Source organism: Carcharodon carcharias, chromosome 8 (assembly GCF_017639515.1).
Source record: "Carcharodon carcharias isolate sCarCar2 chromosome 8, sCarCar2.pri, whole genome shotgun sequence".
In the NCBI taxonomy this organism is placed as follows: domain Eukaryota; kingdom Metazoa; phylum Chordata; class Chondrichthyes; order Lamniformes; family Lamnidae; genus Carcharodon; species Carcharodon carcharias.
In genome coordinates, this window is record NC_054474.1 from 164,177,671 (window position 1) to 164,198,944 (window position 21,274).

General features: G+C 45.0%; 1 protein-coding gene across 3 annotated transcripts in view; it reads left to right on the top strand.

Moving 5' to 3' along the window:
* The window catches only part of garnl3 (GTPase activating Rap/RanGAP domain like 3), a 489,806-nt gene that overhangs the window by 455,947 nt on the left and 12,585 nt on the right, over positions 1 to 21,274 (top strand). The gene's annotated exons all lie outside the window — the stretch shown is intronic.

Genomic DNA, 21,274 nt, shown 5'->3' on the forward strand with positions numbered 1-21,274 from the left:
CTGGATATGGGGATTACAGCAGGACAATTAACAAATCAGAAAATCCAATCATTCCCACCCCACATTGTCTCAGAAGAATCACGATGCTTTAATGGTGGCACAAGATTCCGGATACGGGCCCTCAGAAGATCATCAAACGTGCTGAACATGTCAAAGGAACATATTCAGGATGTAAAACATTGGAACATTTTAATTGTAATATAATAGAGACAGTAAACAGATACTGGCTCTACTAGGTTATAATTTAAACTGTTCCTCACTGACAATGTGAGCTGTTCTGTCCTGCGACTTCTATCTATCTATAAATCCACAGTGCAATGGTGCTAAGAATAATACCGTGACAGAACTAAATGTTCATTGACGCTCTAGAATTTGCCAGTTGTATCGAACATTCGATGGTCAAGGGGTTAACGTGAAATGCTGAAACATTTGAAACGCCTACTCCTGGTGAATTTGTGATTCACATTTCCTGATCAATGTTATAATCAATGTTAGCCATTCTCCCCATGGAGAGATCAACGGCTGAGTCAGAGGCCAATACACAGTGTAGCAGTTGAAACAAGAATAGTAGATGTGGTAAACATCTGCTTTGTAATGGGTAGGTGTGATCACAGACAAATACCCTTCCAGAGTCAACTGAGGTTGCTATCTGATTCTGAAATAAGCATTCATTTCATGCTCAGCAGATCAAGCAGCACCTGTGGAGAGAGAAACAGAGTTAATGTCAGAGTTAACTTTTCTGGTCTGAAACATTAACTATGTTTTTCTCTCCAGAGATGCTGCCTGACCTGCTGAATATTTCCAGCATTTCTGTTTCTATTTCAGATTTCCAGCATTTGCAGTATTTTGCTTTTCTATTTTCATTTCAATTGCTCCCACACCCCCAGTACCAGGCAGAAAGACCTTGTACCTCACACCCTCTGGAAAACAGAAGCACTTCACAACCAATTAATTACTATTACTTCAACAGTTCGGGTCACTCGGACTTGAAATGTTAACTGTGCTCCTCTCCGCAGATGCTGCCAGACCTGCTGAGTTTTTCCAGGTATTTTTGTTTTTGTTTTACCTTAAAGTCTCACTTGTAAGATAACACCTTCAACAGTGTAGCATCGCTTCAGAAAGTCGACTTCGCATCGAAGGATGAACAAGCAGGTGTTTCTGTACCTCCTCAGGGGCTGTTTTGAAGTATCCGCCTGGATTGGGTACTCATGACTTTGATTTGCAAAATGCCACCGCTGAGCCAAACTTTACAGAATAAATCTTGCAAAAACTCTGCCCCTACATGGAGACTTGCTTGCAGGAGCATGGATAGGAGAAAGGGTTTGAAAGTTTGTCACATCACCACTTTTCTGGTCATTCATTTTAATTCCGCAGTTCGTTATTATCACTATGCTCGTTGTCCCCTTTGTCTCAACAATGCCTCGATGTTAAAATTCTCATTCTCTTGTCCAAATCACTCTATTTTCTTCCCTCTCCACGTCTCTTGGACATCCCTCAAACCTACAACGTTCCAGGAACTCTGCATTCTTGCAACTCTGGCCTCTTGTGCATTTCACGCTCTCCCCTCGTCCCCATCATTGGCACCCATGTAGGCCCTGAGCTCTGGAATTCCATCCCTACGCCTCTCTGGGCAGGGTTTTTAACCTCATTGGGCAGGTGGGCCTGGGGGCGGCCGCAAAACCCACTGCTGCCTGCGATTGGACCCCAACCACGATTTCACACTGGCTGGCCAATTAACGCCAATTGCATGCTGAAACGCTCAGCGCTGCCCGGGGGGGGGGGGGGGCGGGGGGGAGCAGGATGAGCACGGAAGTTAGCGCATGTGTGCTCAGTGAAAGCTCCCTGAAGGCACAGAGCTGCCTCAGGGAGCTGAAGATTTTTAACATTAAAAATAAACAATTGAAAAATAAGGAAAATATGTCCCCTCACGTGACTCCGTCACATGAGCAGGGACATGCTAAAAATTAGTTTTAAAAGTTTTTATTTTTTTTAACCACCTATTCACCCGCGAATAGAATAGGTTGGACGGGCAAGGAAAAATTCAATTCAATTAATTAATGAATGGGCTTAATTGTCGGCCGGGGGTGCTGCCGACTCCCGCGCACATCCAGCATTGGAAATCATGTGCACTATTTTTCTTCTGTTCGCATCAGGCGAGCACCTGCCCGATGAGGGGAAAATTCTGCCCGCCATTTCTCTCTCCTCCTTTAAGATCTTCCTTAAAATCTGCCTCTTTAACCAAGCTTTTGATCATCCAAGCTAAATACCTCCTTTGTCTCATTGCCACTTTTTGTCTGATTATGCTCCTGTGTAGCTCTTTGGGGCACTTCGCTACCTGAAAAGAGTGTGTATGGTCTTTTGCTGCAATCTTTTAGCAAAAAGTCACCTACAGTAACAATCCTTTGTTCACTGTTGTCTTTATGAGAGAGTCGCCTGCAGTAAGTAGTATGAAATCAGCTTCAGTCATCGATGAAACACTGTAAGAAATAGATTGGTTAGCAAAATGTCGACCAATTACTTCAGGCCACGGAAGTTCTAGATTTAAATTTCACTATACACATGAAACATTATGATCACATATTATAAAAGATTAAAAAATGACATGGAATGAAGGCAGAAATTAAATCTCTTGAGTTCTACTGATGTTAAACGGTTTGAGCTTTCTTGTCATGATTTATAATATTATCATCTATTTCAAGATTAAATTAATCTTTTAACCCTTTGCCAGCTACCTATTATCCTGTATATAATCCAGCAGTACTACAACTCTTCAATAAGAGTTATATTTATCAGCAAACCATCCTCTCTAATCACATGAGATGACTCGAGGGGCATATTTATGTGTACCAGTTTCCATTGAGCAGACTCCAGTTGGTCTGGGTAAGTTAAGGGCCAGTGGGTTGGGGGGGTGGTGGGGAAGGGGGGGTGCGGAAATATGGTGAGAAAGCCAAAAATCGGTTTCACGCTGTCGTGACACCAGTTTGCAATTGTCCCCTCCACCCGTCAATGCTGCAGCACGTTGGTATCTTAATTTCAATACTTCAGCATCTCATTATAAGCCCTGCTCACTGGAATCATTCCCCCCATGTCAAATTTATTGCCCAAGTCAGTGTGACTTCAGAACGACGTGCTTAGTGATTGCCTTTAAAAGGTGTGCAACTGGGACCTGAACTTCAAGGGGAACTCTGAGCTGAGTGCACACAACCTTGTGCAGCGCTCACAAGCATCGCCCTAGGACATCGAGAAACGGGTGCTGCATACTCGCAGGGGGCACAGGCAAGCCACTTGTTCCCAGCTGGCTTTCAGCGCGGTGCTGGGGCAGGGGCTCCACTGCGGGTCAGGCCCAAGGGGGGGCAAGGCAGCACAAGCTGAAGGAAGTACTCAAGCACATGCCGGAGTGGGGAGACGGGGGAGTGAGGGAAGCGGCCATGCATTTGGAAAAGTTTGTCAAAAGTGTGCACTGTTCAGCAGCAGCTCCATTGACATGCTTGGAGTTGGGCCTCTGAAGTTTTTGTGCCCACTTAAGCGACACAAAAGCATGAAAGTGCCACTAAATTCTCCAGAACCTTTCACCCCTGGGGCACGGACTCCAAATTAATGTGCATTTTAGGGGGCAGCAGAGCAATTGGCCGGCTGGGCAAGTTGTACAATCCCCTTGTGAAAGGCGGCCAGGGTGCAGTCACTGGTGGAGGCGCTCACACCCTCTTGCAATGTCTTCATCAACGTTTGGACCAGTAGCCATCATGGTTCAAGCTAACAGCGCCGCCTTGCACTGTGGGTTAGGAGAATGCCTGCACCTGAGCTGAGAGCACAGCCTGCAGTCCAGTGGCCAAAGCTGCCGCCAATCAGTCAGGGGGAGTGGGGCCGAGGTGGGTGGGGTTTCAGACAGTCAGTCACACTGGGCGTCCAAGTGATGACCAGTACTCTCCTGCATCCGTGAGGGGGTCTTCAGACTTAACTAAGAGAAGTTCTTAGGACACCTATGCTAACCCACACATCTCTCTCTTTGATCCTGCAGGAGGAGAACATCAGGATCTTGGAGCCTGGTGATTTAGCGGTCTGCCTCATGGTTTAGGGAGCAGAGAAGAAGAAGAGAGCGGCGGAGGCTCCTGGCTCAACGAAGGGAGGAGCACCTCCCTCAAGATGAAGGGGTGGTAGGGCCTGCTGCGCACGCAGCTGAAGATCCACTGAGAGCCGTTACTTGTAGGTGCCTTGCTAGACCCACGGTCGATAAATGATGCTAGACCCAGGGTCTACAAATGATGCTTGTCATTCCTGCAGATGACTGAGAACCAGTGTCGCAAATACTGCGCATGTTTAGGGAATGGATCGGTCACATATGCCACCTCCTGCAGGATTTAGTGCCACGGGGACATGGAGGGCATCCACTGCCAATGGCTGTGAAAGTGACTGTGGCATTCAATTTCTACTCCGGTGGCTCCTTCGAGGGCCCCACAGGTGACCTGTGCGGGATCTCACAAGCCTCCGTGCACAAGTGTATTCAGGATGTCACGGACACCCATCTTCACGAAGGCACAGAATTTTGTGCAGTTTGCCCGGGATCAGGTAAGCCAGGAAGCAAGAACGCTGGGATTCACATAGATCTCAGGTTTTCCATGGGTGCAGGGTGTCATCGACTGCACTTACGTGGCGCTTAGATCTCCGTTAACTGCAATCGCTTCCACTTGCTGAATGTCCAGCTGGTGTGTGACCACCACAAACACAACCTACAGGTCTGCGCACGATTCCCACGGACCGTCCACGACTCCTACACCCTTAGCAAGTCTCAGATCCCTGACAGCTTCCAGGGTCCAGAGAGGCTGCAGGGATGGCTTCTCGGGTACAAGGGCTACCCAAAGAGAGCATGGCTGATGACCCCCGTGCGGCGGCCTCAGACTGCAGCGGAGTGATGGTATAACAAGGCTCATGCTGCGATCCAGACTTTGACGGAGCAAACGATAGGCATTTTGAAAATGAGGCCCTGGTGCCTCGACAAGTCTAGTGGACCTCTGCAATACAGTCCCCAGAGGGTGTCACGCATCATCATCGCTTGCTGCGCGCTCCACAGCCTGGCGCTGCAATGGCAGTAGGATCTACAGCCTGGCACTGCAATGGCAGTAGGATCTGGCTGAGGAGGAGATGGAAGAGTTGCACGTCTTGTCCGATGATGAGGACGTTGAAGGGGATGATGATAATGTCCTCAAGAGTAAGGATGCCGGTGATGAGGCCATCGCGTTAGCCAGACGAGGCAGGCGTGCTTGGGAGGCCCTCATAGCCGCAAGATTCGTGGAGGATGATGATGAGATGCAGTGAAGACGGTCCTGACATCCTCACCTTGCATCTGTGAATATTTGACTCCTGTGTGACTGATGGCAGCGCACATGCCCTTAGTGCTCAGGCTTATGTCATGGAAACAAAACATAGGCCCTAATAGTCACTAGATTCCAGGAGGATGATGATGGCTTGAAGTGAGGACACTCCATAGATCATTACATAGCCTCTGTGAATGTGTAACTCCTGTCTGGCCGAGGTCAGCTAGCTTGCTTTCTGTGATCAGGGTCATGGAGATGCAGCCGTGAAGCTTTAAATGTGCCTGATCCTTTGTCAGCCATCAGCACCTAGTCCCTTCAGGAGCACATTGTCACCTGTCACAGATGCTGAAGAGATGGGGGGCCAGCCCCACCTCAAAGGTGCTGAGAGCACACAGAGAGAATGACGGAACTCTGTGACATTCTGGCAGCAATAACCAGCACCAGTGAGGTGCAGGCATCAGTAATGTCTCCAGGGAGTGTGAGGCTGGACCATCACTTTGGTCTGAAGGTTACACACTGCACAGGGAAGAGGCTCTGGACTGAGACACCAACCTTTATATTGTGCAGGAACAAAGGTTTCTCATCTGAGTGACAGGAACACTGTTCATCATAACAAGGAGCCTTGGGAAGGAGACATTCCTGGGAGTTTATTTACAATAGTGAACATATGTACAATTGATTAACACCCGTGCCCAGGCTATTCAACTACATCTTCCTAACCCTGCCGCTACGTCTTGGTGTTTCCCCGACATCCACAGCGGAGATGGAGGCAGCCTGCTGACTGCTATGCCCTGTCTGTGATGACCTTGGCCGGTGTCCCCCGGAGGGCCGAGACCTGGAGGGCCCCAGTCTGCTTTGGGCATCCTGCTGTGGGCCAGCTGCACCCTCCTTGGCCTGTTGAGATGGAGCTGCAGGGTGATAGGAAGAGGGGATTTGGATCAGCTGGACATTCCTGGAGTCACCTGGGTGGATGGCCCTGGGGTGTCGAGCTGCTGGTCCTCCTCCCTATGGATACCCGATGGCCCCTGGCTGACTCCTTGAGGAGAAGGTGACGCTGGAGTGAAACCAAACTGCCTCTCACCCCTCTCATGTTGACGCTGTTGGAGGCTAACTACGGTGTCAGCGGTGGAGTTCAGCCCGCTCATCAATACAGGACCAATGTCCTGGACCAAGGTTCCCATGGCAGCTGCCATCCTAACAGTGTTGACCTCAGCATGTTGGCATACCGGTGCTATCACCTCAAACTGAGGATGGACAGACTCTTCCATTGTACCTTGCAATCTGAGGAGTGCAGCAGACATCCCTTCCTGATGTTCCCGAGCTTGCCTTTGCAGCTCCAGGGACTGAGGTGTGACCGAGTCCAGAGGCTCCTCATCTGACTCAAGCTCAGCAGATTTCTGGGCTCCAGCAGTCCTCCGAGTTCCGGAAACCTGGGAAGTCCCTGTCACCACCTGCTGTGGATCGGACACTGCGATGTGCTCACCAGATTGTGACCCATGGCTACTCTAGAACTAGGTCCCACCGAGGTGTTTCTGTCTGAGCCGGTGGAGGGTGTGGGTGAGCGCTGTGACAGGTCCTCAGTTAGGGTGTCATCAAATTCTTCTGAGGTGTCTTCAGGTCTTGAAATGAGGACCTGGCTCGTGGACCCACTCAGCTGCATCCCAGATGTGCCTGTGAAAGCAAGGAGGCATAATTAGTGCATGTCAGGGAACGAGGGAGCTCACTCATGGCTTGGTTGTCTGATGGATGTTGCACTGCTGGATCCTCACTTGGTTGAGCACCGCTGACCTCGCCGTCAGCACAGGAACGTTCCAGATCGTCGCCGGCCAGTTGGATGACTCTATTTTCAAAGTCTGTGAGGACCTTGATGTTGGCACTCAGTGGCCAGGATTTTCTGTTCGGATTGCAGGGGCAGGCCCCACACGCCAACACGTAAAATGATATGTGGTGACGTTGGGTGTGTGTCCCAACATCACCGTGCGTTATTCTGATCTTTCGTTCAGCGGGCGCTCACCACCGAACTGTCAAGGCCATTAACAAACTAATTTAGCAATTTGACAGGGCTGCCCATCCAACTTTAAGGCTGGCGGGGGGCAGGTGAAGAGCCCAGGCGGCCTTCGCGTTTTTCATGAAATCTCATCCAGGGGCGGGATGAGGTTTCATAACGGTTTTATTAATGAAATAAAATTTTTAGTGACAATTCATAAACATGTCCCAGCTGTTGTGACATTGTCACATGGGGGACATGTCTGAATAATTTTCTTTTCTCTTTTTTCAATTTGAACTTTATCTCCCTGAGGCAGCTCCATGCCACAGGGAGATTTCTGCGCTCTTTCGCTCGGAAACACAAAAGAGCGCAGGCCCTGATTCTTCCCCTTCCCCCTGCCCGCACAGGCAGTGTTGAGTGCTATCAGGTGCGCATCACGCTGAATGGGCCTTAATTGGCCCACCCATGTAAACTAGCAGCGCACAGCCGATCGCGGATGGTGACCAACTCCATGCCCACTCTCGACCGGCCCACCCGATGGGGAGAAAATTCCAGAAAGATGTTCATGGACCCCACATATTCTACTGGGGTTGGCACTGAGGGGCATCTTCCTGGCCTAACTCCTGGGATCAAAACCTGAGGATCTTAGGGCTGTTGTTGGGCCAGAGTACCCTGTACCCAACTGCATTATACTTCACCTGAAAATAATTGATCATGAGTGTAAGTATTCAAAACAGAAAATGTTTCCATTTCTCCACATTCACCACTGCTAGGACAGTTCATCAAAAAATGAAAAGCACAAATAAAAAATATAATTATTTTTAAAACACCGAGGAGATCATTTGTATACTTGTGAATCTGTTAGTGACTAGACTTAGCTGCATTTAATGTTGGAGAGCACTGGCAGCTCCGAATATTGTGATTACTAAATTCAAAAATCAATGTCCCTGACATTTTAACATGGCATTTGAATCTATAGACATGTAGCATTTGCTTAGCTCAGGCTCTCCCTGAACAGTGTCCCGGAGATTCATTTGTGTGGCCATTGCTTTTAACATTTACGATGGAATCCTAGATTAGTTTGATGACCTCAGTAATCCCAGTGAAAAAGGCTGCAGACCTGTCATCTGGTTCTTGAATGCCTTGTGGCACTGGCTAAAACTTGAAAGCAATAGGAGCTAGTCATAGGTTCTTATATGAACTGGCTGGCAGCCTGCAGGTAAACTGTTATCTGATGGGCATTCACAGCAACTTGTAGAAGTACAAGTTTCTGCAAGTATACTATAAAAGCAACATAAGAATGGGAGTATGTCATTCTCTTCCTCGAACCTATTCCCCCATTCATTTAGACCATGACTAACCTGTACCTCAAGTTTATTTCGTCGGCTTTTCTCCAGAGCCTTACTCAACAAAAATATATCAGCCGTGGCCTTGAAAGTTTCAGTTGACCTAGCATCCACAGCCCCTTTGGGGGAGCAAGTTCCAGATTTCCATGACCCTTTGTGTGAAAAAGTGCTTCCTGATTTCACTCCTAAAGGGCCTAGCTCTATTTTTAACATTTTACTCCCTTGTTCTGGATTCATTTATCTGGCCTGTAAAATCCCTTAAGCATTTTAAATGTCCCCATTAAAATCATCCCTCAGCCATTTAGACTCAGGAGAATTTAAGACAAACTTAAGCAACATGTCCTCGTAATTTAATATCATTTTGGCAAATCTTCATTGTAATGTCTCCCAAGCCAATAAGCAGAATTTTATGCCAGTGGGATTTTACGGTCCCACCAAAGTCAATGGACTTTTGAACGGTTCGCCACATTATACAGCTCCACCCCCACCGTGACAAAATTCCACCCATTGTATCTTTGCTGAGACGTGGTGATCAGAACTGGATGTAGTACTCTAGATAAGATCTGACCAAGGCTCTGTACAGCAGAGGCATTACCTACTCTTTTTTTTGCATTCCAACTTTCCTTGGAATAAAGGCCAACATCTTTTTGATTATGATGGACTTTATCCTAAGGTCTTAAAAGAAGTGGCTAGTGAAATAGTTGATGCTTTGGTTTTAATTTTCCAAAATTCCTTAGGCTCAGGGAAGGTTCCATTAGATTGAAAAATAGTGAATGTAACTCCTTTATTCAAAAAGGGAGGGAGACAGAAAGCAGGAAACTACAGGCCAGTTAGCCTAATGTCTGTCATAGGGAAAATGATAGAAGCTGTTAACAAAGACGTTATAGCAGAGCACTTGGAAATATTCAGGTTAATCAGGCAGAATCAGCATGGGTTTGTGAGAGAAATCATGTTTAACCAATTTATTGGAGTTTTTTGAAGAAGCAACATATGCTGATAAAAGAGAACCGATTGACGTACTGTGTTTAGATTTCCAGAAGGAATTTGTTCACCACATCAAAGTTTATTGCGAAAAATAAAAGCTCATGGTGTATGGGATAACATATTGGCATGGATAGAAGATTGGTTAGCTAACAGGAAGCAGAGAGTTGGCATAAATGGGGCTTTTTCTAGTTAGCAAGACGTAACGAGTGGTGTGCCTCAAGAATCAGTGCTGGGTCCTCAATTTTTTACAATTTATATAAATGACTTGGATGAAGGGAGCAAAGGTATGGTTGCTAAATTTGCTGATGACACAAAGATAGGTAGAATATTAAGATGTGAAGAGGACACGAGGTTACAAAGGGATATAGATAGATTCAGTGAGTGGGCAAAGATTTGGCAAATGGAGTATAATGTGGGAAAGTGGGAAATTGTCCATTTTGGCAGGAAAAGTAAAAAAGAAGCACATTACCTAAATGGTGAGAGTTTGCAAAGCTCTGAGATACAGAAGGATCTAGGTGTTCTAGTGCATGAATCGCAAAAGGCTAGTATGCAGTGTTATGGACCGTGATGGGAAGAGTGTGCTGTTAATTCTAGCCCTGCTTCTGACAGGTCGTAACAATAGTTTAAATGTTTGATTTGCCCACAAAACTGGCTAATTGTTGCCCTTTGCTATTTGCAGATTAGAAAGACTCTAACCAGGCTTCTCTCAGTAAACAGAAAAAAATTAATTCATTATAAGACAAACTACTTTTTAAAACAGGTTAATAAACTGTTTAACATACAAGTTGTAATTTAGAAATGTAACAATTTTCCCTTTTTTAAAAAAAGATATTCAAACCCCCGTACACTCACACACACACAAACAAAAAAGGACAAAACAAACATAGTCCCCTGCAGAGGTTGGAGGATGGGAATATTTCATTCAAAAGGATAAAATTCGAAGAGATCTCAATGCTGTTGATCTGAAAAAATTCTGGTCACAATAGTTCTGGAAGTTCTTTTAGATGGGTTCGTTGGTGAAACTGTCCTTGATGACTTACCACAACTTCGCAGACTTTCAAAAACAACAGATGATTTATTCCGATGAGACATTTCTGAGGAACGTTTAACACAAAGGTGAGGCAGAGAAAGAGAAAGAGAGAGTCTTTTTCTTGCAATTTGCCTCTAAGGCACCCCCAGACACACACGCAGAGTTTTCAAGGCTAAGATGTTCAAAGAGTACTTCTTGTAGGCCGTGTGTTTTTAACCAATCAGCAAGAGCTTTTAGCCTGGCAACAGCAGTTCTTTGTTAACTTAGAACACGATACATCTCTCCCCTCCCCAGGTGTTCCTCATTGAACATCTATCTTGACCCGTGGTTTCTTAAAGAATGGCATATTCACGGCCCCGACTTAATATTGCAAACTTTTAAAAAATAACTCAGGAGGAAGAATATTCTAAATTCAGTGTCCTTCAAATTTTCCAAAAAGGGTTCCTCACAGCCGGTATAGCAAATAATTAGGAAAGCTAATAGAATGTTATCAATTATTGCGAGGAGAATTGAATACAAAAGCAGGGAGGTTATGCTTCAGTTATGCAGAGCATTGGTGAGACCATATCTGGAGTACTGTGTACAGTGTTAGTCTCCTTATTTAAGGAACGATGTAAATGTGTCAGAGGCAGTTCAGAGAAGGTTTACTAAACTAATATCTGGAATGGGCGGGTTGCCTTATGAGGAAAGGTTGGACAGGCTGGGCTTGTATCCGCTGGAGCTTAGAAGAGTAAAAGACAACTTGAATGAACCCTTTTAAGATCCTGAAGGTTCTTGACAGAGTGGATGTGGGGAGGATGTTTCCTCTTGTGGGAGAATCTAGTATTAGGGGCCACTGTTTAAAAATTAGGGGTAGCCCATTTAAGATAGGCATGAGGAGGATTTTTTTTCTCTCTCAGGGCTGAGTCTTTGCAACTCTCTTCCTCAAAAGGTAGTGGAAGCAGAATCTTTTAGTATTTTTAAGGCAGATGTCGATTGATTCTTGATAAGCCAAGGGGGTGAAAGGTTATTGGGGGTAGGAATATGGAGTTGAGGTTATAATCAGATCAGCCATGATCTTGTTGAACGGCGAGCAGGCTCAAAGGGCCAAGTAGTGCCTACGCCTGCTCCTAATTCATATGTTTGTACCTGTGCACTAGCTTTAAAGAATTTGTGTATCTGGACACCCAAGGTCCTTTGGCCAATCTCAGCTCCTTATTTTAAAGAAGGGATTCCAATTTTCCTCTCTCAAATTTCTCACTTCCATAAATTGAACTCCGTCTGCCATACTTGTGCCCACTCTAGGATCATAGTTACCTGATAGGTAAGGATGAAGAAGGCTGTTCATCCCACTTGCACTCATTATTCCCAAATAAAATGCCGCCAATATTGCACCACGGCACATCACTGTCGCTTGAACCAACCAAGTTCCTCACCCCAGTCCCATATGGATGTTTAAAATTTAGTGCCCAATTTTATATTTGAAATGAAACTCCTGTTTAACCATGCATGAAGTTAGTTGACAATGCAGTAAAAATACTTGATAAGACTCTCTGAGTTACGTTGATCTCTGATATGAAATGCCTTTTATGGTTCCCCCACTAATGACAAATCCCAACATATCATTAATAAGACTCTTTGATATGACTCCCAAAAATGATGCTATAAAGAGGTTTCCATTGCTTAATATTAATATTATCTTTCAAACAGATCGCGAGTCTGCTTGTGGTCTCAGCTTTATATATTTATCATTGTTCTAATGAGAAGTCAGTGCTGAGTGATCACAAATTAGTTAAATTCCAGATTGAAAAGCGAAACAGAAGTGCCACTGTAGAAAGTGTGTATTCATAATATGAAAACAAGTCGTGAGCCAATAAGGGTGGTAATGCAGATGGACAAGATCCTTTTAATTCTTCCTATTGCCATAGGTTTGTAATGGAAATACATTCAAAATTCTAAGCAAATGTGATCACCTTATGTCACCGAGAGTCTAGTCTCTAACAATGCAGAGACTGGAAGATCAGGACCAATGATATAATTCCATTAACCTAAGGCAACCCTACTTCACAATGGTGATCAAGCATTGAACAAAGTTAAGCTTGCTTAGAATTTTCTTTCCAGAATAAAACTTTGGTCACAGCTGATGGTTACCGAGTAGAGAAAAGCTCGCCAGCTCCCAGACGTTACGTTGCCTCAATAAAGAGGATTCTGGCCTCTTCCTTTTCTCTCCAGTCAGAGGAGCTGATTGTTACTTTTGTCTTATCTTTGACGTAAACATACCAATCATACACGAGGATTGGTGAAACAATAATGTGGGTTCTTTATTTGAAGATAAGACTGTATATGTTCACTGGGAGACTGTGAGGCACATGTCTGACCTCATTTACTGCTACTTACAGACTGCCTACGTACAAGTCATGGGACTAATACATCTGTTGAGGTATGTAATAATTGACAGTAGTTTAAGAGACACTGTCTTAATGGTGCATGCACGTCACAGCACAACATCACCCTTTTTCTCTAACTAAAGGTTTTCCTTTAAAGAATCAAACTATTTACATAATAGCGAAACAAAATAACATTGTGCCTGAATGTACATTAACACAGAGCAATAAATTTACAAATCTCTGAAATGTATCAACAGTTTGTTTATCTGCCCAGACTTAGTTACAGTGATAAAAGCAAAATACTGCGGATGCTAGAAATCTGAAACAAAAACAAAAATAGCTGGAAAAACTCAGCAGGTCTGACAGCATCTGCAGAGAGGAATACAGAGTTAACGTTTCGAATCTGTATGACTCTTCATCAGAACTAAAGAAAAATAGAAATGAGGTGAAATATAAGCTGTTTGATGGAGGAGGGACAGGTAGAGCTGGATAGAGGGCCAATGATAGGTGGAGGCAAAGAAGAGATTGCCAAAGATGTCATAGGCAAAAGGACAAAGGGGTGTTGACGGTGGTGATATTAGCTAAAGGACGTGCTAATGGTGACATTAAGGGTAGAAAGCAGGACGAGCAAGTGACAGATGGCCCTAGTGGGGGTGGGGTAGGGGGAAGGGATCGAAATAGGCTAAAAGGTGGAGATAAAACAATAGTTGGAAATAAATTTTAAAATAATAAAAATAGATGGGAAAAGAAAAATATATTAAATATATATATAAATTATTAGAAAAAAAGGGGGATCAGAAAGGGGATGGAGGAGAGAGTTCATGATCTCAAGTTGTTGAACTCAATGTTAAGTACGGAAGGCTGTAAAGTGCCTAAGTGGAAGATGAGGTGCTGTTCCTCCAGTTTGCGTTGAGCTTCACTGGAACATTGCAGCAGGTCAAGTACAGGCATGAGAGCAGGATGGTGTGTTGAAATGGCAAGCAGCAGGGAGGTCTGGGTCATGCTTGCAGACAGACCGAAGGTGTTCCGCAAAGCGCTGACCCAGTCTGCATTTGGTTTCTCCAATGTAGAGGAAACCGCATTGCGAGCAGCAATTGTAGTAGACCAAATTGAGGGAAGTGCAAGTGAAGTGCTGCTTCACTTGAAAGGCGTGTTTGGGCCCTTGGACGGTGAGGAGGGGGGGAAGTAAAGGGGCAGGTGTTACACCTTCTACGGTTGCATGGGAAGGTACCGTGGGAGGGGGTTAAGGTGTAGTGGGTGATGGAGGAGTGGACCAGGGTGTCCCGGAGGGAATGGTCCCTATGGAATGCTGACGGGAGATGAAGGGAAAGTTTGTTTGGTGGTGGCATCATGCTAGAGTTGATGGAAATGGCGGAGGACGATCCTTTGAATGCTGAGGCTGGTGGGGTGGTAAGTGAGGACAAGGGGGACCAAAGAGAAGGCCTTAGCGGTCGATTTATCAAGGGAAGAGTGTGTAGCCTGGATCATGTTGAGATCAAAAAAGAGGAGGTGTTAGGCGTCTTGAAGAATATTAAAGTGGATAAGTCCCCAGGGCCAGATGGGACCTATCCCAGAGTACTGAGGGAGGCATGGGAGGAGATTGCTGGGGCCTTGACAGAAATCTTTGTATCCTCACTGGCTATGGGTGAGGTCCCAGAGGACTGGAGAACGGCCAATGTTGTTCCATTGTTTAAGAAGGGTAGCAGGAATAATCCAGGAAATTACAGGCCGGTGATCCTTACGTCAGTGGTAGGGAAATTATTGGAGAAGATTCTTCGTGACAGGATTTACTACCATTTGGAAGCAAATGGGCGTATTAGTGAGAGGCGGCATGGTTTTGTAAACGGGAGGTCATGTCTCACTAACTTGATTGAGTTTTTCGAGCAAGTGACAAAGATGACCGACAATGGAAGGGTAGTGGATGTTATATACATGGATTTCAGTAAGGCCTTTGACAAGGTCCCTCATGGCAGACTGGTACAGAAGGTAAAGTCGCATGGAATCAGAGGTGAGCTGGCAGGATGGATACAGAATTGGCTTGGTCATAGAAGACAGAGGGTAGCAGTGGAAGGATGCTTTTCTGAATGGAAATCTGTGACTAGTGGAGTTCCGCAGGGATCAGTGCTGGGACCTTTGCTGTTTGTGGTATACATAAATGATTTGGAGAAAAATGTAACTGGTCTAATTAGTAAGCTTGCAGACGACACTAAGGTTGGAGGAGTTGCAGATAGTGAAGAGGATTGTCAAAGGATACAACGGAATATAGATTGGTTGGAGACTTGGGCGGAGAAATGGCAGATGGAGTTTAATCCAGACAAATGCGAGGTAATGCATTTTGGAAGGTCTAATACAGGCAGGAATTATACAGTAAATGGCAGAACCCTTAAGTACATCGACGGGCAGAGGGATCTGGGTGTACAGGTCCACAGGTCACTGAAAGTGGCAACGCAGGTGGATAAGGTAGTCAGGAAGGCATATGGCATGCTTGCCTTCATTGGCAGGGGTATTGGGTATAAAGCTGGGAAGTCATGCTGCAGCTGTATAGAACCTTGGTTAGGCCACACTTGGAATATTGCATGCAATTCTGGTCACCACATTACCGGAAGGATATGGAGGCATTGGAGAGGGTGCAGAGGAGGTTTACCTGGATGCTGCCTGGTCTGGAGGTTATTAGCTATGAGGAGAGCTTGGAGAAACTTGGATTGTTCTCACTAGAGTGACGGAGATTGAAGGGCGACTTGGTAGAAGTTTACAAAATTATGAGTGGCATGGACAGAGTAGATAGTCAGAAGCTTTTTCCCAGGATGGAAGAGTCAATTACTAGGGGACATAGATTTAAGGTGAGAGGAGAAAACTATAAAGGAGATGTGCGGGGCAAGTTTTTTACGCAGAGGGTAATGAGTGTCTGGAATTCGCTGCCAGAGGAAGTGGTGGAAGCAGGTACGATAGTGGTGTTTAAGAGGCAGCTTGACAAATACATGAATAGGATGGGAATAGAGGGATACTGACCCCGGAAGTGCAAAATGTTTTAGTTGACGGGCAATATGATCGGCGCAGGCTTGGAGGGCTGAAGGGCTGTACTTTTCTTGTGCTGTACTTTTCTTTGTTCTTTGTTCTTCTTCCTTGTTCTTTGTTCTATCATGGTTCTGGGAGGGAGAGGAAGGTGCGAGGGTGGATGCATGGGAGATGGGCCGGACATGATTGAGGGCCCTGTCACCCACCGTGGGTAGAAAACATCGGTTAAGGAAGAAGGAAGACACGTCAGAGGAACTGTTTCGGAAAGTGGCATCATCAGAACAGATGCGATGGAGGCGAAGGAACTGAGACAATGGGATGGAGTCCTTACAGGAAGCAGGATGTGTGGAACTGTAGTTGTGGTAGCTGTGGGAGTCGGTAGGTTTGTAATGAATATTGGTGGTTACAGTGATCTTTGCTGGAGGCTGCTGTACATTTTCAGAATGCTGGTTGGGGGTGCTTTATTTGTGGTGCATCTTAGACTGTGTTCTAGTCGCAATAAGGTTATTCAGTGTTTCTGGTTGTGGTATTGTTCTGATTTTGCATCTGTTTTGTTGCACTGTCATGCCATTTGGTGTTTGTATTTGATACGATCTTGGTTCTGGGATATGCTGATGATTTCTGCTGGATTCCAGATGCCATCAGTTGGGTATTGTAATCGAACTTTCTGCCCAATGTTCAGGTTGGGCAATTTGTTACCCGCATGCTGGTCATGGGCATCTTTCATCTTCCCCTGTTTCTCGAGTACTCCCAGGATTATCAATGAGCGATGACTGGGGGGGTTTATCCACTGAATATCAGTTCCACAGTACGATGAAGTGTGCACGCTCAGAATGGATATACCTATTCGATTCAAATTGTGCTGCTTAGCCTGTTGGCTGATGATCTGCATTGTAGATCATCAGTATAAGCATGGTGCTCCTTGTCGTCATTGTCTAGATGATGCCATGGATAGAGAACAAGGACAGGTCTTTGCACACCAGTAGGACTGCGATCACTGGACCTATGGTGTCCACAATATAAAATACCTGGGGTGACCATGGTGCGTTTTGTAGTATACTTGACTGTGTTAGATCCCAGAGATGGAATCTCTGAGTCATTGTATGCAGTGATTTTGGTGCTGGTTGAGTGAATCACCACTTGCCACTTCTGTGGGTGCATACATTTCAGTGTGTAAAGTGGAAGGACGTTTGCACCTTCACATATATCCAGTTTTGCATATAGGTTATGCTGACTTTACATATGTGGTCATGTAATCTGGACGGTGGCAAAGACTTCTGTTGGTACCACTGTGCCAGTACATTCTTTGATATTCACCGTGCTGAATGTCTGCTCATTTTGTGTGTTGATGGTCTGGTCATCCTCATCATTGGACTGTGTAACTTAGCTAGATATTTTGTGGATTTTGTTTTGAAGCTGTTTGGCGCATGCTCTTGGTTTTTTAGAATGCGGTACCTGTCTGGTCTCTGTTGGTTGTTGTCTAAAAGACATGACTTCCAGCTGGTATATTCTGAAGTTGAGCTTCACTAGTAATTGATCTTCGAGTGTTGACCATATTTGGCACACGTCTGACCTTGATCACTGCTGCTTACTGAAGTCATGGGACTAATATATGTTGAGGTATGTAATGATTGACAGTAGCTTAAGAGACACCCTCTTAAAGGTGCATGCACATTATATCACAACACAGATCACTCAAGGCAGCTTGTGCTGGGCAAGAAGCTTTGTGTTGATTTTCCATTCATACTTATGCGCTGCAAACTGACTCCATCTTAAAATCATTCTCAAATTTTTCTGTTTGGAGCTGTTCGTTCTTTATCGTCACTGCAACAGGTTAGCCAGAACATTTCCAACACCCTCCCCCACCGCAGCCTCTGGAAGCATGACTCCCTGAGATATTTAATGAGGATGGTAAATAGGATTATGTAACAGTGCGATCAGATTTTTTGCGTTGGCTTCTTATTACTGAAAATTAATGTTGTGAAGTGATGTGATGCAAGTATTTGAATTCATGAGAACAACAAAATTCAGAGCTGAAAGTTGCTCAGTGAAAATGCAGAGGGACTGAAATCCAACTTTGACAGGGGTAGCAGATCAGCCACCTGTTATATATTCATCCAATTTTCTTATGAATTGAAGTCAGTACATTCACAGCGATAACTATTTCAGTTAAAAGAATTCTGTGATCCCCGATAATGTAGCCTAACCATGCGGCCAGACACAAATTCTGATCAATGCTGTATCGTCAGATTCTAGTGATGTTTCACACAAGTTAATAATGAGTTTGCCTCCTGCCTGTGGAAAATATTACCCCCTGCGCCCAGCACCCATTGACTAAATACACCTACTTGGCATGGGTCAGAGATATTGAACATTGAAAAATACAACATTTCTCTCCTTGTGGGTTGATTATTATTGTTGCTACCGGGTTGTGCTACAGCTGACAAGGTTCTAAGGCCTGGATTTCCTGCCCTAAGCCTCTCCACCTCTATTTCCTCTTTTAAGAAGCTCCTTAAAACCAAGATTTTGATCATCCATCCTGATAGTGCCTTAGGTGAATTAGTGTCAATTTTTGTCGTGTAATGTTCCAGTGAAGCTCTTGGCACATTTTATTCTGTTAAGGGTGCTATATAAATACATGTTTTTGTTGTTTGCAATCCCTGAAAAACATTTAAACAGTGGTGAATGATGCAAATTAATAGTAGGTTGTGTCATATAATCTGGCATTCTTGAAGGAAGTGCCTGTGCTGTTCAGTTCTTGTTCAGGACTGCTAGGATATCACTAAAGTTAAGTACTTTGTCTCTTTGTTGTTTGCAGGTTAGAAATCTCAGTTCTGGGGCTGCCAGTCAGGCAATATCACTAGCTGAGTCACATTTGGAGAGATTTCGAGGGGCATCGCTACTAATGTAGTCTTACTCATTGGGCTTGTGAATCATGAGGCAGGATTTTCCGGTCCTCGAGTAGGCACGGCAAGTGGGCCCGGGAGCAGCCGGGAAATGGTCCACCGCCCATGATCGGCACCCCACCCCCCCCCACCACCCCGACCACAATTTCACGTTGGCTGGCCAATTAATGGGCCAGCCAGCAGGAAAGGCGCACTGAGAAGCTCAGCGTTGCCGGGGTGGGAGCAGGAGGAGCGCGAGCGCTAAAGTCTGCGCCTGCGCAGGGGAGCGCGCACTGAAAGCTCCCTGAAGGCACAGAGCTGCCTCGGGGAGCTGAAGAATTGTAGAAACAAAAAAATGAAGATTTTAAAAATAAGAGAAACCTGCCCCCACATATGTGACTCAGTCACAGGAACAGGGGAGAATTAAAAATGATCTCTAAAAATGTTTACCTTTTTAAAATTACTGTTGGAAACGTCATCCAGCCCATGGATGAGGTTTCATCAAAAATCCTAAGGCCGCCTGGCCGATTCACCTGCCCGCCAACCCGTAAGGTTGGATGAGCAGCGAAAAATAGGTTTCAATTAATTGATTAAGGGCCCTAATAGGCCTCTTAATTGTCGGTGGGCACGCTGCTGACTCTCGCGCCCATGGAGTTCAGCATCTCTGCCCCACCCATACTGTTACAACTGAGATGAGAGGAGTGCACGAATCGTCAAGCCCCACTACTCCGCAGGCCATACCAACAGCCAATTTTATACCTATACCTCTAGCACCCAGAAGAAACGAGACTCTGACCAGGCTCCTTTCAAAAACTCGGAATGATTAATTTATTTTAAAACAAAACTCCTTTAAACAAGTTGCAAGCACTGATTAACACACAACTGTAATCGGGAAGTATAACCATCTATCTCTTCCTAAAGAATTCCCCCAGCGCGTGCACGCACAGACACACACAAAGACAAACAAAGGACAAACAGATAGACTCTCTCTGCAGAGATGGGCTTTGAAGGATGGGCGTTATAAAGGATAAAGTCTGCAGGGTCTCGACGCTGTCGACCTGGAGTTTTATCATGTGCGGACAGGCCATTGGCCCCGGTGGATGTTTGAGAGTTCTCACCAACTGGCTTCAGCTTTGCAGGTCCAAATGCAGACTTGTTACACTTGGATGAGTGTTCTCTGGCTACAGGTTGATAGCCACACACAATTTTAGGCAAGGTAGAGAGGGAGCCAGTCAAGACAACTGCCTTTCCTCAGCTTGTTCTCCAACAAGACTGCCTTCAAGACAAGCAGGTTCACAATTTAAGTCTTTTTCATCTCTCCCATGTGATTGCCTTTTTGTCTCCCAGCTTTTCATTAAATAAAGCGCTTTGCAGTTCAACACAAACAAACAACTCCTTCTCAAGCACCATATAGGCCAGGTGATTTCTTGGAAGAGGCCTGCTTGTTGACAATTCCAAGGTTTTATGTCTTTTAATGGTCTTTTTTTTTAAAAAAAAGGACTTTTGAAAAAAATCCCAGGTTAGTATCCAGATGTCCAGATCATGCCAAATCCTTCCATTTTGTAAAAGAAAACTTCAGTCCTGAGAGATATGATGCTAACAATGCTCCTGTTAAATGACATTCCACCAGGAGTGGTGCCTCGTTGAACTTACTCTTACAGATGCTGCCTCAGATGAGGGATTGTAGCTCAATCATACTTAATGATAGCAGGATATCTTATCCTAGTAACTGACTCATAGAATAACCCTGCCTCATGCTCTAGAGGTTCATGACTCCGTTGACAATAAGAATTAAAAAAGAGGTTACCAAAATTAAATCCTGTGTTAATAGTTAACCTGAGTAACAGACATACGTGTCTGTTTGTAATTAGGAGTAATATTGAAGATGAGTATTAATGTGCATCAATGCAATGAAATGCTATTAACTATTCAAGCTCAGTGTATTAACAAAACAAAGATTAGTAATGTTCAGTTTGTGGACACTTGCAGACATTTCTTGTCTATGTGGAAATAATGTGATGGCTCCATCATGCCACCTTCTGGTATGTCCTTACCTAAAGGATGAATATTTCTTTGCTAAACAAAAACAGAATTACCTGGAAAAACTCAGCAGGTCTGGCAGCATCGGCGGAGAAGAAAAGAGTTGACGTTTCGAGTCCTCATGACCCTTCGACAGAACTGAACAGACCAGTTCTGTCGAAGGGTCATGAGGACTCGAAACGTCAACTCTTTTCTTCTCCGCCGATGCTGCCAGACCTGCTGAGTTTTTCAAGGTAATTCTGTTTTTGTTTTGGATTTCCAGCATCCGCAGTTTTTTGTTTTTATCTCAATATTTCTTTGCTGTTTAGC